The sequence below is a fragment of the Tursiops truncatus genome, chromosome 2 (assembly GCF_011762595.2).
Source record: "Tursiops truncatus isolate mTurTru1 chromosome 2, mTurTru1.mat.Y, whole genome shotgun sequence".
Classification (NCBI taxonomy): domain Eukaryota; kingdom Metazoa; phylum Chordata; class Mammalia; order Artiodactyla; family Delphinidae; genus Tursiops; species Tursiops truncatus.
The window spans coordinates 45,349,556-45,365,988 of record NC_047035.1 but is presented as its reverse complement, the minus strand read 5'-3'; the positions used below and the strand labels follow the sequence as shown (position 1 = coordinate 45,365,988).

The window sequence follows — 16,433 nt, the reverse complement described above, 5'->3', positions numbered from 1 at the left end:
TCACACTTTTAAAATCTGTTTATCTGTTAGTGAACTCTTAGGTTGTTTCCATGTCTTGGCTGTTGTAAATAATGCTGCAGTGAACATGGATATCATGTTGAAGATATCTCTTTGAGATACTGATTTCATTTCCACTGCATATTTACCCAGTGGAATTGGGTTTGCTGGATTATGTGGTAGTTCTATTTTTAATTTTTTGAGGAACCTCCATACTGTTTTCCACAGTGACTGCACCAATTTACATTCCCACCAGTGGTACACAGAGGTTTTCTTTTCTCCATATCCTTGCCAGCACTTGTTATCTCTTGTCTTTTTGATGATAGCCATTCTAACAGGTGTAAGGCGATATCTTATTGTAGTTTTGACCTTTGCATTTTCCCCATGATCAGTGATATTGAGCACCTTTTCATGTACTTGTTGGCCATTTGTATACCTTCTTTGGAAAAATGTCTATTCGGGTCCTTTGCCCATTTAAAAAAATATATATATTTTTTGGCTTTTGAGTTGTATGAATTTCTTATATATTTTAGATATTAATCCTTTATCTGGCATATGGTTTGCAAATATTTTCTTCCATTCTGTAGATTGCGTTTTCATTTTGTTGATCATTTCTTTGCTGTGTAGAAGCTTTTTAGTTTGATGTAGTCCCACTTGTCTATTTCTGTTTTTGTTGCATATGCTTTTGGTGTCATACACCGAAAAATCACTGCCAAGGCCAATGTCAAGGAGCTTTTTCCCAGTGTTTTCTTCTAGGAGGTTTATGGTTTCAGGCCTTAACATTTATGTCTTTAATCCGTTGTGAGTTAATTTTTGAGTGTTGTAAGATAGGGGTCCAGTTTCATTCTTTTGTGTGTGAATATTCAGTTTTCCCAGCACCATTTATTAAAGAGACAATCTTTTCCCCATTGTGTATTCTTGGCTCCCATGTCAAATATTAGTTCACTGTATATGAGTGGATTTATTTCTGGGTTCTTGATTCTGTTCCATTGGTTTGTCTGTTTCTATGCCACTACCATACTGTTTTGATTACTGTATCTTTGTAGTATAATTTGAAATAAAGTGTGATTTATTTCAGCTTTTTTCTTTCTCCAGTTTGCTTTGGCTGTTTGGAGTCTTTTGTGGTTCCATATGAATTTTAGGATTGTTTTTCTTCTTCTGTAAAAAATGCTGTTGGAATTGTGATAGGGATTGCACTGAATCTGTAGCTGTATGACTTTGGGTAGTATGGACATTTTACAGTATTAAAATTCTTTGGTACATGAACACACTATTCTTTTGACACAATATCTTTCCATTTATTTGTATCATTTTCAGTTTCTTTCGTTATTGTCTTACAGTTTTCAGTGTGCAGATTTTTCACCTCCTTGGTTGCATTTATTCCTAAGTATTGTTTTTGGTGCTGTATTTTAGGTTTCTAATAACTGATCACCTTTGAACCTCTTCAGTTATATTTCTGTTGTTTGAAAGGGAGTCTTGGCAATCACAAATTTTGAAGGCTTACTGTATTTCAGTTTTGTAACTAGGTAATTTATAAACCAACTTTAAGAATGTGGGAATTCATTTGGTGAAATTCTAGAGATGAGAGTTTTTCTTGGGTATCGTTCTTAGATTAACTTCTCTCACTGTTTTTTGCTTTGGTTGCTTATTGGGAACAATATCAAGAATGGAACCAACAACCAAAAAAAAATTTTTTTTTTGGTGGGGGCTGCTGTTGTAGGTTTAAATGTTAAAATACAAGGTATGTACTTATTTCCAATTAATGGTAATTTTATCAGGACTTTTTGATTTTTATTTTTCTGTTATATACTTCTTTTGCAGCTTCAAGAATATTATAATGAAGTCCATATTATGATAAAAAGTCCCTGATTTTATGTCTCACAGTACTGGTGGACACAAATGGGATTGATGTAAACTATATTTATGAAGGTTATTTTGAAAGAAAATCCATAATCATAAGGGCTACCTGTATAAAGCTATTTATGTTAATGAAGTAAACTTTTTTTTCTTCCCAGATTCATGCTGGTTGTGTTTTAGCCAGTTAAAATCTGACAGTGCTATGTGTTGAGCACTGCCTGTGTTGGGCTTGCAGGTATTTGGGAGAGAACATACAGATCGGTAGGAGAGTCATTGATTTGGCATGTTAAATTTCAGTAGTATAAAGCAAACCTTGTATAACAAGTAAGTAAAAATCTTTAGTGAATTTTTTTTAAACCATAATTTTCAAGGTACAATTTCACTAGAAGTTGTCTACATAAGATTGTGAGTATAAAAGCAAGTGCTGCTTGATTTCAGTGAATGGGGATGGGAAAATTTCTTACTATTTTAAGATTCTTTAACTTCACCATGGGTTAATAATTTATTAACAGAGGTAATGTTTCAGAAAAAAATAGGAAAATGAAAATATATAAGTAGTTTCCTACCTTATTTTACTATCCTTATTTGTATATGCTTTCATTTTGAATATGTATAAGATTTTGCTGTTGATTCACAGTTTTGTTCTTTGTGTGGACTTTGTGTCTCTTTGCTTTCTTTTAAATAACAGTTAGGAGTTTGTGGAATACTGTTAAAGTAAAAACTGAAATTTAGACTGTAGAAGTGTAGAACTTGAAATGTAAACTTCAGAATAGATTGTATAGTCTTAGAAAAGATAATCAGGATTTTACTGTTATTTAATTAGTGTACTTGATTGTAAAATGCTGTGGAGTTTTGTCCTAATTTTATATGATTTTATACTTGGAAGCTCTGAACACTGTAATTGAGGGACCAGAGAGAAAATTTTTTTTTTTAACTTTTTTTTCTTTTTAATGAAAACACCTGACTTTGTAGGAGAGCACTATTTCTTGTCTCATTGTTTTTATTTATTTATTTATTTATTTATTTATTTATTTATTTATTTATTTATTTATTTATTTATGGCTGTATGCGGACCTCTCACTGTTGTGGCCTCTCCCATCGCAGAGCACAGGCTCCGGACGCCGTGGCCATGGCTCACAGACCCAGCCGCTCTGCGGCACGTGGGATCTTCCCAGACCGGGGCATGAACCCGTGTCCCCTGCATCGGCAGGCGGACTCTCAACCACTGCGCCACCAGGGAAGCCCAGAAAATTTTTTACTAGCACTTTTCCCCTTGGCTTCCTGAAAAGCTTATTAAGAAAAAGGTTAGATGTGATCCCTAATGAAAGAATTTGGTAATATTCTCAATTGTATTCTGGTAGGAAGAAGTATTGCTCATTTACAGAAACTACATGCTAGATTATTAAATTTTAGATTAAGTATTTATAATTGTTTGCTAAATTAAATTTGTTACACATAGCTGATAGACTTTATTGCTTCTGAAAAGTGAATATTCCAGTGTTTTGCTGGATCTGGAATTCTGTGTTAGTGGTCATTGTTTTTATGGAGATTTTATTCCATTATCCTTTGGCTTCTATTGCTGAGTAATATATGTCTAATTTTATTCTTTTATAGGTAATTTTTCTATGTTGCTTTTAAGACCTACTTTGCATCTTTTGAGTTATATAATTTTCCTACACATATATTTAGGTTTGTTTCTTTTTATTTATGCTGTCCAGATTTTGTTGCCCTTCTGGAATTGATTTATATCTTTTCAGCAGTTTTTGAAAATTCTTTGCCATTTTGTCATCAAATATTACCTTTCTTGATTCTTTTCTCTCCTTGAATTCCCATTTGACTTATTGGACCTTCTCATTCTTTCCTTCATGTCTATTAGTTTTTCTTTCATGTTTTCCCTAATGTATTCCTTTGTGCTGCATTGCCAGTTTTTATAAGCTCTGTCTTTCTGTTTGATAATTCTTCAGCTGTGTATAATTATCAGTTCATTTAGTTTTTAATGTCTGCATGTCTGTGTATGCACATATGTTTGTGGATGCTTATACACAATTTACAGTTTCTTTAATTTTTACCTTCTGGTCTTTTATATGAGTGTTTTATTTTTTTTCCCAATGTATGATTTAATTTATGCTTCTAATAGCTGAAAAAATTATTTTTTATAGTCCTCCACATTATTCTATTTGGAATTCTTGGGGATATAATCCCTGTTTGTATCTTTGATTTTCTTCTCTTTTTATTGTAAGTTCACCTTCAACAGGAGGGTATCTGAAAATACTGTACTGTTCAGGCCAGACTGGGTAGAAGGATTTTTTTTCCAGAGGCTTTCATGGCCTTGGAGCCATTTTTGTGTTCATATTTTTGGTAGAAACATTGGGGGTGTTCTGGACTGGCAGAGACTGTAGATGTGAATTTAAGAATCTATGGTTATAAATTTTTTTTTTTAAGGGTCAACAATCAGTATTTATTTGGAGATGTCACTTGCAAACTGTCTTACATCGATCTCTTTTTAAAAAATTTTCTGGTTGTATTTTATTTTAATTTGTTTATTTTTAAATTTGATTTTTTAAAATTGAAGTATAGTTGATTTACAGTGATTCAGGTGTACAGCAAAGTGATCCAGTTATGCATATATATACACACATACAATTTTTCATATTCTTTTCAGTTTTACTTTATTACAAAATATCAAATATAGTTTCCTATGCTATACAGTAGCACTGTGTTGTTTATCCATTCCATATATAATAGTTTGCATCTGCTAATCTCAATCTCCCAGTCCATCCCTCCCCTGTACCCTCCTCTCCCTTGGTAACCACAAGTCTGTTCTCTGTGTCCGCGATTCTTTTTCTGTTTCGTAGATAAGTTGCTTTGTGTCATGTTTTAGATTCCACATATAAATGATATCATATGGTATTTGTCTTTCTCTGTCTGACTTAATTCACTTAGTATGAGAATCTCTGGGTCCATCCATGTTGCTGCAAATGACATTATTTCATTCTTTTTTATGGCCGAGTAGTATTCCATTGTATATATATACCGCATCTTCTTTATCCGTTCATCTGTTGATGGACACTTAGGTTGTTCCCATGTCTTGGCTATTGTAAATAGTGCTATTAACGTTGGGGTTCATGTATCTTTTTGAATTATAGTTTTCTCTGAATATATGCCCAAGAGTGGGACTGTAGGCTCATGTGGCAACTCTATTTTTAGTTTTTCATTTCTGATTTTATTGATTTGGGCCCTCTCCCTTTTTTTCGTGACGAGTCTGGTTAAAAGTTTAATAATTTTGTTTATCTTTTCAAAGAACCAGCTTTTACTTTCATTGATCTTTTCTATTTTTTTAAGTCTATTTCATTTATTTCTGTTCTGATCTTCAGTTTCTTTCCTTCTACTAACTTTAGCTTTGTTTGTTCCTCTTTCTCTAGTTGGTTTAGGCTTAATGTTAGGTTGTTTATTTGAGAATTTTCTTCTTTCCCGAGGTAAGCTTTGTTGCTACATACTTCCTGCTTAGAACTGCCTTTGCTACATCTCATAGGTTTTGGACTGTTGTGTTTTCATTTTCATTTGTCTCCAGGTATTTTTTTAATTTCCTCTTTGATTTCTTCAGTGATCCATTGGTTGTTTAGTAGCATATTGTTGAGCCTCTGCGTGTTTGTGTTTTTTGCAGTGTTTTTCTTGTACTTGATTTCTAGTCTCATAGCATTGTGGTCAGAAAAGATGCTTGATATGGCTTCAGTTTTCTTAAATTTACCAAGACTTGTTTTGTGGGCTACCACGTGGTCTGTCCTGGAGAATGTTCCATGTGTGCTTGAAAAGGATGTGTATTCTGCTGCTTTCGGGTGGAATGCTCTATAAATATCAACTAAGTCCATTTGACCTAATGTGTTATTTAAGGCCTGTGTTTCCTTATTGATTTTCTGTCTGGATGATCTGTCCATTGATATGAGTGGGGTGTTAAAAGTCCCCTACTCTTGCTGTGTTACTGTTTATTTCTCCTTTTATGTCTGTTAATATTTGCCTTATATATTGAGGTGCTCCTGTGTTGGGTGCATATATATTTACAAATGTTATATTGTCTTAGATTGATTCCTTGATCATTATGTAGTGTTCTTCTCTGTCTCTTGCAATAGTTTTTATTTTAAAGTCTGTTTTGTCTCGTGTAAGTATTGGTACTCTGGCTTTCTTTTGATTTCCATTTGTGTGTAATATCTTTTTCCATCCCCTCAGTTTTAGTCTGATTGTGTCTCTGGATCTGAAGTGAGTCTCTTGTAGGCAGCAGATATATATAGGTCTTGATTTTGTATGCATGCAGCCAGTTTGTGTCTTTTGGTTGGAGCATTTAGTCTGTTTACATTTAAGGTAGTTATTGACATGTATGTTCTTACTGCTGTTTTGTTAATTGTTTTGGATTATGTTTTTGTAGGTCTTTTTCCCCCTCCTCTTTTGTTCTCTTGTGATTTGATAACTATCTTTCATGTTATGTTTGGATTCCTTTTCCTTTTTTGTGTGTAAATCTATTGTAGATTTTTGATTTGTAGCTAACCATGAGGTTTTTGTATAGCAGTGTATGTGTATATGTGTATGTGTATATATATATGTGACTGTTTTATGTTGCTGATCTCTTAATTTTAAATGCATTTAAAATACCCTACATTTGTACTCTCTCCCTCCAGTAATTACTGTTTTTGATAACATAGTTTACATCTAATTGTTTTGTGTATCCATTAACTGCTTATGTGGATATAGATGATTTTACTACTTCAGTCTTTTAATTAAACCTCCTTACTGGCATTGTGTATGGATGATTTCCTACCTTTATGTTTGCCTTTACCGGTGAGCTTTTTCATTCTATAATTTTCTTGTTTCTTGTTGTGGCCTTTTCTTTTTTGCCCAGAGAAGTTCCTTTAACATTTTTTGGAAAGTGGGTTTGGTGGTGCTGACTTTTTTTAGCTTTTGCTTGTCTGGAAAGCTTTTGATTTCTCCGTCAAATCTGAACGAGAGCCTTGCTGGGCAGACTATTCTTGGTTGTAGGTTTTTCCCTTTTGTCACTTTAAGTATATCATGCCACTCTTTTCTGGACTGCAGAGCTTCTACTGAAAAATCAGCTGATAGCCTTATGGGAGTTCCCTTGTATGTTATTTGTTGCTTTTCCCGTATAGCTTTAGTGTTCTCTGTTTATCTTTGATCTTTGTCATTTTGATTACAGTCTGCCTTGGTGTGTTCCTCTTTGGGTTAATACTGTAGTGTATGTGTATTTATTGGATATCTTTTCTCCCCCTAGGAATCTTCTAAACGTGTCCTTTAACCTTTCTCTCTCAGGTTCATCTTTTTTTTTTTCCCACGTTCAGTACTTTAATTTTTTAGCAGACAATTTACATACCACCCCCACCCCTTCCTTTAAGTTAGTGTGACAGTTTTCCATAATCTGCTTAAAGAGAAGCTTTGGTCAAGAATAGAATGAAAGAGCAAAACAAAAAAGAAAACCCAAATCACTGCTGCTTTTAAAAAACCAACACTTTCACCAATTATCCTCAAACAAAACACACAACAAGGTTTGCGCCATATGTGTCTTCAGTATTTCCTGGCGGCTGGCTCTTCTCCCCATCATGCGAATGGCGGAGCTGCCCAGTGCAGCCTGTCCATCCTTGTGCTGGATTTGGGAGGCTCGCTCAGCTTCACATTATCTGAAGGCCCTGGACAGAAGACTCTAAGGTCTTGAAATGCCAAATGGTCATGGCTCTGTCGATGCCAGTAGTGCAAAATTTGCGACAATCTTACTTGTCCACTTCATAAATAGACACTTGAGTGATGCTGCTCTGGTGCAGCATCCCCAGGGCCTTGTTGTGGTTCTCAGTTGTGGCCCGCTTGTCCATGTTGCGGAAGTGCTCCATGGCCGACATGTTGTGCTGGATGCGCTGTTTTGGGATGTCTAGCTTGGAGACGAAGGTCAAGCAGCTGCAGTCGTTGCATCTAAAGAGCATGGGGCAGCAGTCATGGCCAGCAGCCATGATGCTGTTCTCCGAGATGAAGGACACACTCAGGAGGGGCAGGAACTCTGTCTTCAGAGTTGAGACCTGCACACTTTTTGAGGCATCGGCAACGGACACCGTGTTGTGGCTGACCCAGGCCAGGTGGCTCCTGCTGGCGGAGAAGTTGACCCCATGCACCCAGCTGCCAGTGCCACTGCCACCAAACGCTGACATCAGCTGACCAAAAGGCATCTTGCTGCCCCAGGGTGTACTGGCTGGCTTCTCATCCACTTCTTTAATGTAGGCAGAAAACACTCTGCATTTGAAATCACAGGATCCTCCTGCCAGCAAGACATTGTTGGGATGCCAGTCCAAGCTGAGAACTGTGGAGCGAATGGGTTTTTTAATGTGCTTGCTTATTCGCCAGTCATTTTTGGACTCGAAGTAACAAACAGAAATGAGTCATGCTCCACTGCCCACAACAAATTTGTTCTGTAGTGGGGACCACTTGACAGAAGTGGCTGCATTGTTAATTCTCAGGATCACCACGGTTGGCTTCCAGATACCATCTTTCTGACTCCAGACCTAGGCGTTGCGGTCAGCCCCTCAAGTGACCATGAGGTCACTCTTGGGAGTGCAGTCGATACCTGTGATGTGTCCATTGTGCTGCTTGAGTTCATGAATTTTCACCCACTGGCTCCCAACTTCTTATAGATGTGGACTTCATGGTTATTGGGGCTAAGGGCAATCTGGGTATGATACCAGTTCCAGGCATGACAGGTAATTGGCTCTAGTAAAAATTGATGCAGGGATATTATTCTTAGTGTTTTCAAAGGACAGAAAGCTGGGGGTTGGGGCCATCTGGACGGGCTCGGAGCGTGGAATTCGTGGACTCTGGTCAGTTGATGCGAACAGGCTCCGGCCAGGTTCATCTTTTTCTCACATTTCGGGTGATGTTTGTAAGTTAAGCCTACCAGACCTTTGTCTTTTTTGAGTTAGTCACTTATTTCTTCCCATAAAGTCTTTACAATGTTTTCTAGTCAGATTTTCCAGTTTTTTCCTTTATGGATCTGGGTTTTACATGAGACATAGAAAAAGCCTTTTACAAAACAAAATTATTTTAGATTGAAAGAAATACACTTGTTTTCTAGTTTTTTCATGGTTTAACTTTTTAACTTTTAAAACTTTGATCCATATATAATTGAGGTAGGGGCTGAATTTTCCCCTGAAATGGCTGTCATTTGTGCTGATACTATTTATTAAATAATCCATAGATTTACTTACTGATTTGAAATAGCTCTCTGATTATATACTAAATTTTTCACATGTATTTGGGGCTTTTTATGTTGCATTTATTTGACAGTTCTTGGGCAAGATGTAAAGATTCTTGTTTTATAGTGAAGCTTTTCCAATAGCTCCCTTAGAGTTTTTTTGGGTAGCATTTGACGATTTTGGCTTTTCATTTACATTTCCTGTTTAGTTTGTGAAATGATCTTAAGTATTATGTGTTTTTTAGGAATAGGCAAGAATAAATATAACATTTTATTATTTTAGTACTTTCATTGTTGAGTGACCTACGGTGATGTACTCATGAGTTATTTCATCAGTCTATTATGTTCAACTTTTTTTTTTTTAAATTTTTAATTTATTTATTTATTTATTTATTGCGGTACGCGGGCCTCTCACTGTTGTGGCCTCTCCCGTTGCGGAGCACAGGCTCCGGACGCGCAGGCTCAGCTGCCATGGCTCACGGGCCCAGCCGCTCCGTGGCATGTGGGATCTTCCCGGACCGGGGCACGAACCCGTGCCGCCTGCATCGGCAGGCGGACTCTCAACCACTGTGCCACCGGGGAAGCCCTATTATGTTCAACTTTTAACACCCTAGCAAAACTTTCCTAAAGGATGATAGGGTTTGAAGTAGGTTTTTTGTTTGTTGATAAATTTAACTGGTACCATACATTACTAGGACTGCCTTGTTGTAGTGGGATTGGACATAGATGAGGAGGCTAGGGCACTTAGAGGGCCTCAAGGAGAAGTTACAGGAGGAAAAGATTTTGGATCACAACTATGAAGAATATTCTAATGTTTTTTGTGAAAGGAGCTTATGGGAGGTGCTGATTCCTCATAAGCATAGGCTCACTGACCATTCAGCTGGGTCCAGTGTTTTAATTAGATGGCCCTTTCCAACTCAGAGGCCTTGTGAAAAAGTAAAGGTAGGTCAAGACTAGATTTTAGGGGAAGGCAGTCTTGTATATATGGTATAGCTGTTTTACAATTACATCATTGGTGTGAACTTCATGTTTTAATGTTAATTTTTGAACAGTGTTAATTTTTGAACAATTTTGACGATTTATCTTCACCTTTGGAAACTTTTACATATTGATTTGAAATACTGATTATTTAAATGTATTATTAAATTTTTGGTATTAAAGCTTTTAATTTGTCTAATTAAGTTATCATAAATTAGCTTTCTTTACAGAATAAACTTTTAACCAGGTTATCTCCTGTGGGTATGTTTTTTTTAAATTTATTTATTCATTTAATTTAATTTTTTAAAAATTTACTTATTGATTTGTTTATTTTTGGCTGCATTGGGTCTTTGTTGCTGCCTGCAGGCTTTTCTCTAGTTGTGGCGAGTGGGGGCTACTCTTCGTTGTGGTGTGTGGGCTTCTCATTGCAGTGGCTTCTTGTTGCGGAGCACGGGCTCTAGGTGCACGGGCTTCAGTAGTTGTGGCTCACGGGCTCTAGAGTGCAGGCTCAGTAATTGTGGTGCACGGGTTTAGTTGCTCCATGACATGTGGAATCTTCCTGGACCAGGGCTTGAGCCCGTGTCCCCTGCATTGGCAGGCGGATTCTTAACCACTGCTCCACCAGGGAAGTCCTGTGGATATGTTTTTAAATGAGCAGTGTCTTTTCCTGGGAAAATGGACTAGTTGGGGCTTGATGGGTAAGCAAAAGTCTGAAAGATATTGGTATAACTCTCAGCAGCTACCAGCTACACAGATACTTTTCATTTTCTTGGAGAAGCTGTTCAAACTGATTTATCTAGTCTTGTATTAAAGGAAAAAAAGTAAGTTTGGTTAAAAAAAAAAGAAATAGAAGTTTCACGTGTTGTGACATGATAACTAATGGAGAAGTGAAATTTTATTATTCATCTCTGGTATTAGTTGGATTTGTTTCAGACTGGGGTAGCAGTTCTCTAGAATGGGTATTGCTGAAATAACTTAAATGGTATGTTAATAAGGTGTGAGTCATAGAAACAAGTACGTGTTGCAGTTTACAAGGAGAAATTGCACCTCAGCTTTAAGATTTCAGTGTAATCTGTAAAGTTAATTTTAGAAAAGCTGTTGTAAATGGACTTCCCATGTCAGGCGACTCAGTGTTTTGATTTGCTAGATTATCTTATCTTTTGGTTGCTTTGAATGTTTTTCTTCTTACCTTAAAAGATAATTTTATAATTGTATTGTGGGCTCTGGGGACATTATACTTTTGGTGTAGAGAATGGAAATTTAGGTAAGTTTTTATATTTTGATGGCTATTTCAGTAAATGATTAATAATTTGTTTTTCTCATTGGTGTCTTTTTCTTATTTATTTGTAGAATCAAGTATTTAAAAACTTACTGTAGACTTAATACACACGTAAACTTTTAAACATATATAGCTGTACAATATAAGGTGAATCTACTTTTTCTGTGTGTTTTTGTTCCAAGTACTTTATACATTTTCTTAAGTTTAAAATTTTAATCTGTCTGGATATCTGTTTGATCTGAACGATCAGATAAATTGATTTTTAAATTTTTAAAAATCAATTTGAATCTATTTAGGTTTTGAGTTCCATTATTTTCTGTTCTTTTATCTTTTATCACACTGCAGTATATTGCTACTTTCCTATAATTGTTACACAATTATCTCCTATCTCATAGAATGCTATGAATGTGTACATAGAGAATAAATGCTCTAGGATTTTAGGAGGAAGAGAAATATCTGTAGGCAAGGTACTTGAGCTGGAAGAGTAGACCTCATTGAGGCTCAGGTTTGGTTTTTATGCTCTGTTTTATTGATACTATGTACTTCCTCAGGTGGGTCATAAATTCATTTAAAGTCAGTGAATCTATTTGTGCAACACTGCTTAGCACCCTGTATTCTCTCCAAAGTTTTAAATTTAAGTGGAGAATCAAAATGAACAAAATTTATAAGTAAAAAATAACAATGTAATAATTATAATGTGTTTTATAGGACCACCAGCGCCACCCTTTCCACCCTTACTCAGAACTAAACTTTGTTTCCCATTTCACTAAGAAAATAGTAGCATTAGGAGGATAATTTTTACAGACTTCTACACTGTATCTACCTCCTTGCCTATGTTTCCGTCTAAGGCTAGTCTCTTCAGAATTTGTACACCAAATTCTTTTCCTCTTGCCATTTGAGAACATTGTCCCTCACCCCTCACTCTCTTGCATCATCAGTCTTTCTGCTTCTGCCAGATCATCTTTATCAGCATATTAACATGCTGTTATTTCTCCTGTCTTTAAAAACTTTAAAAACCAAAGCCCCAACCTCATATTCCCCTCCAGCTTCCATTGCATTTCTTTTATTACTTCAGAGGAAGTCTTCTCGAAAGAGTTGTTCACACCTGCTGGAGTTCTCACTTTTGACTTCATTTCAGTCAGGTTTTGATCACTACCACTCTACTGCTTTGGTCAGTCACCACTAATGTCTCTGTTGCTAAAATCCAATAGTCAATTTCTATCAATAGTTTTTACTGTACTTTATTTACTAACACCATTTGACAAAGTTGATTAATCTCTCTTTCTTAATATAATTTATTCATTTAGCAACCAGGGTGACATTTCTCGTAATTTTCTTTCTACTTCTCCTTCGCTGTTTCCTTTGCAAGTTCCTCTTCATCTTCCTGTTGTTGAATTGTCCAGGGGCTCTGTCTTGAGATCTGGGCTCTGTTTATACCCATTCCCTTGGTGATTTTATCCAAGCTTATGGCTTTAAATATAATTTATATGCTGAGTATGACTAAATTTATATTTTTAGCATGTATTCCTCACCTGCCTAAGCACTCTTTGTTTAGCTGTCTGCTGGATATCTCCACCTGTCTAAAACCTAACTCCTGGTCTTTAACCCCAACCATGTCTTTTCCACACTTCCCCCATCTCAGTAAAGGGCAAGTCTTACTTTTGGCTTAGTCTGAAAGCTTTGGAGTTGTCTTTGTCTTTGCTTGTTCTCTCACACCCCATTTTCCAGTCCTCAGCAAATCATCTTTTCACTACCCTCATAGTGTACTCAGAATTTGACTACTTTTTACTACCCCTCTTGCTACCTGCTTGCTCTGATCATCTGTTGCCTAGATTACTTCAGTTGTCTCTTAAGTTTTCCCTGCTGTCACCTTCTCCCTATACCCTTTTTCTACTCAAAACCCTCTGTTGGTTTCCCATATTACTCAGAGTACAAGCCACAGCCCTTCCATTTGCCTGTAAAAAACTACATGATTTGTTCACTGCACCCTGCCCCATTCAAATGATCTCTTTAACCTCATCTTCTACTACTATTCCTCTTGTTCATTATACTTGAACCACATTGTCTTTATTGTTCTTGGTCAAATGTGTCAGGTTGTGTTCTGTCTCATATACTGTATATTAACTGCTGGACTGTCTTCCTTTTAGTAGAATGTTAGCCCTATAAGGGCAGGCATTGTGGCCTTTTGTACTGTTGTTTATTCAGAATGCCCTGGAAAACAAGGTTGACGTATACTAATTGGTGCTAAATAACTATACAAAGTGAATTAATAGACTGTTGTGGAAGATGGTAGTTGAAAAGATATTTTCATAGGTGTGATTTGGGCTGTGTTTTGAAGGATAAGTGAAGATTTGATACAAAGGACAAGGCAAAGGTTTCTAGATTTGATACTAGGGAGGAGGGGAAATTGGACTTTTTAGAGAGTTTTTCCTTTTTGTTCCCCAATTTAGAACCTGTAGTACCTTCTTAGTGCTGATTTTGTCTACTCAGTTGACTGCTGATATTCTGTAGCTGGTTGTAGTTTATATTTCCTCAAAATCATATCTAAAACTCCCAGACAAAAACCTATTCCTTGTCTTGAACTTGACATGTGATTTCATAATTTACAGATTTTGGCCAAGCTAGAAACATAGGAGTTAGTTGTCTTAGACTCCTTCCTCACTTTCACCATGCTCTTTTTTTTTTTTTCTTGGGTCGCGCCAAGTGGCATGTGGGATCATCTTTGTTGCCTGACCAGGGGTTGAACCTGTGCCCCCTGCATTGGAAGCACAGCGTCTTAACCACTGGACTGTTAGGGAAGTCCTTCACCATGCTCTAATAGTTGCCTCGTCCTCTATCTGCATTGACTTAATTCACTCTCACTTTAGCCTATTGAAATAGTTATTTTAATTGGTGTCCTTGCACCTGTGTTAACCTATCCATTGGATTTTAAATTTTGATGCTAATTTTTATTTGTAGAAGTCCTAATTGATTCGTATCTACCCAGTTACTTTTTTTTTTTTTTTTTTTTTTTGCGGTACCCGGGCCTCTCACTGTTGTGGCCTCTTCCGTTGCGGAGCGCAGGCTCAGCGGCCATGGCTCACGGGCCCAGCCGCTCCACGGCATATAGGATCTTCCCGGACCAGGGCACGAACCCGTGTCCCCTGCATCGGCAGGCGGACTCTCAACCACTGTGCCACCAGGGAAGCCCAGCCCAGTTACTTTTGATAGTTTCTGTTCTTTGCTCATTTTTCCAGTTACCTCTTCTTTATGTGTGTAGGTTATAATCTATATCTATTAATTCCAGTATCTTGAATCTTTAGGGATGTGATTCCTTAGTTTATTTTTGTTGCCTCTTGCTCATGGTGGCTTCTGTCATTTTGTGTTGTGGGCTCTTATCTGGATGACAGTCTTCTTTGGAAATCTTGAGGTTCCTGGCTTGAGGGAGCAATATAGCAAAGAAGATGTGCATTCACTTCTGCCACATGCACTATGGGCACCACCAACTTGGAACCACTTAAATTTTTTGTCTTGGCATTTCCAAGATTGTGTTAAGTAGTTTGGACTTTAGACCTATGTAAGAAGAGACCCCTGGAGCCAAGGCAGAATTGGGACCAAAAGTCAAGACTCTTGACTTTATTTTAGTGCTTTATTATATTGCCGTTTATCAATTTTAAAATTTATTTTTTTTCAGGATATATCTGGAATATGACATGCATACTTTATTTGAAGGTTAGTGACACCATAATGTTTAATCTTACATTTTACCAAGAAGGGTTCAGAAAATACTGTAGTTAACTTCTGTTGTGTAATGGAAATCTGAGTAAGTGATACTTGTCCATGAATATACTTTTTATCAGTGTATGGTACTTCCATAAATAAAGTTTTCCTCAAAAAAATTAACTTGAACATTAAAAAAACAACATAAGATGTTATTATGGATTTAAAGGAAGAGAAACATGGCATGTTTAGAACACAGACTACTTAGATTCAGCATGATCAGGTTACAGATAGATTTTTTAACTTACGAACTCTGTTATTTTTTGCGGTACGCGGGCCTCTCACTGTTGTGGCCTCTCCTGTTGTGGAGCACAGGCTCCGGACGCGCAGGTTCAGCGGCCATGACTCATGGGCCCAGCCGCTCCGCAGCATGTGGGATCTTCCCAGACAGGGGCAGGAACCCGTGTCCCCTGCATCGGCGGGCGGACTCTCAACCACTGCGCCACCAGGGAAGCCCATGAACTCTGTTTTTACAAAGAACCTGTGATAAGAGCTTTCAGCTTAGGTTTCACAGCTACTTCTAGTAATATTATAACTATGTTGTACATTGGATAAAGCTCTTGTAGGCTACTCTTGGTGCCTGTATATCTTTTCAAGGTGTATTCATTTAGTTGTTCAGACATTACAGATTTATACAGGAACTTCTAAGAAATTAAGTGTTCCTGGGTTGAAAACTACCTTTCCCTCAAATCTTTGCTTGCTCTTTACAAATATGCTTGCTTGTATGTTGTTCGGTATACATCCGTGGAAAAAAATTGACTTTCAGTTTGTTCAGACTTCAGTCCTGGATTTTTGTTATATTTTTCTTACTGGTTCTTTTGAGTCACTCCAGTTGACATACTTTTATCAATTGAAGCACAGATAATTTAAAAAATTAGTTTTTTGGTGTCATTTGTTTTAAATGTTCTTTTAGTTTAAAGAAAATGATGTCAGAGGCAAGAGTAACTAAAATACTGTGGTAGTAAGGAAAGAGATTTCAAAATTCTTACATTTACTTGAAATTCAATAGTATACCTATCAAACTGCTTGCATTTTTCCTTGTAATATGTAAGTAACGGTTCTTTTAAAATTTGTGTTTATTTAAACTTTTAAAAGTATGATATTGTGCATTCAGCATGGTTACTTAAATTTCTGTTTTAATGTAGAAAAATTTAAAAAGTTGAGCAATGAACTGTATGTTAAAAATATTTGGGGCTTCCCTGGTGGCACAGTGATAGAGAGCCCTCCTGCCGATGCAGGGGACACAGGTTCGTGCCCCGGTCTGGGAAGATCCCACATGCCGCGGAGCGGCTGGGCCCGTGAGCCATGGCTGCTGAGCCTACATGT

At 36.9% G+C, this 16,433-nt stretch overlaps 1 protein-coding gene and 1 pseudogene across 14 annotated transcripts in view; one reads left to right on the top strand and one right to left on the bottom strand.

Moving 5' to 3' along the window:
• The window catches only part of KTN1 (kinectin 1), a 118,421-nt gene that overhangs the window by 20,929 nt on the left and 81,059 nt on the right, over positions 1-16,433 (top strand). For 13 of the 14 annotated variants that reach the window (XM_073800430.1, XM_073800429.1, XM_019923717.3 and 10 more), the window contains exon 2: positions 15,022-15,059. The exons of the other annotated variant lie outside the window; for it this stretch is intronic. The gene's annotated coding sequence lies outside the window, so the exon portion shown is untranslated. The remainder of the gene's footprint in view (positions 1-15,021; positions 15,060-16,433) is intronic. 14 annotated transcript variants of the gene reach the window in all.
• LOC101321313 (actin-related protein 2/3 complex subunit 1A pseudogene) lies at positions 7,527-8,595 on the bottom strand (annotated as a pseudogene).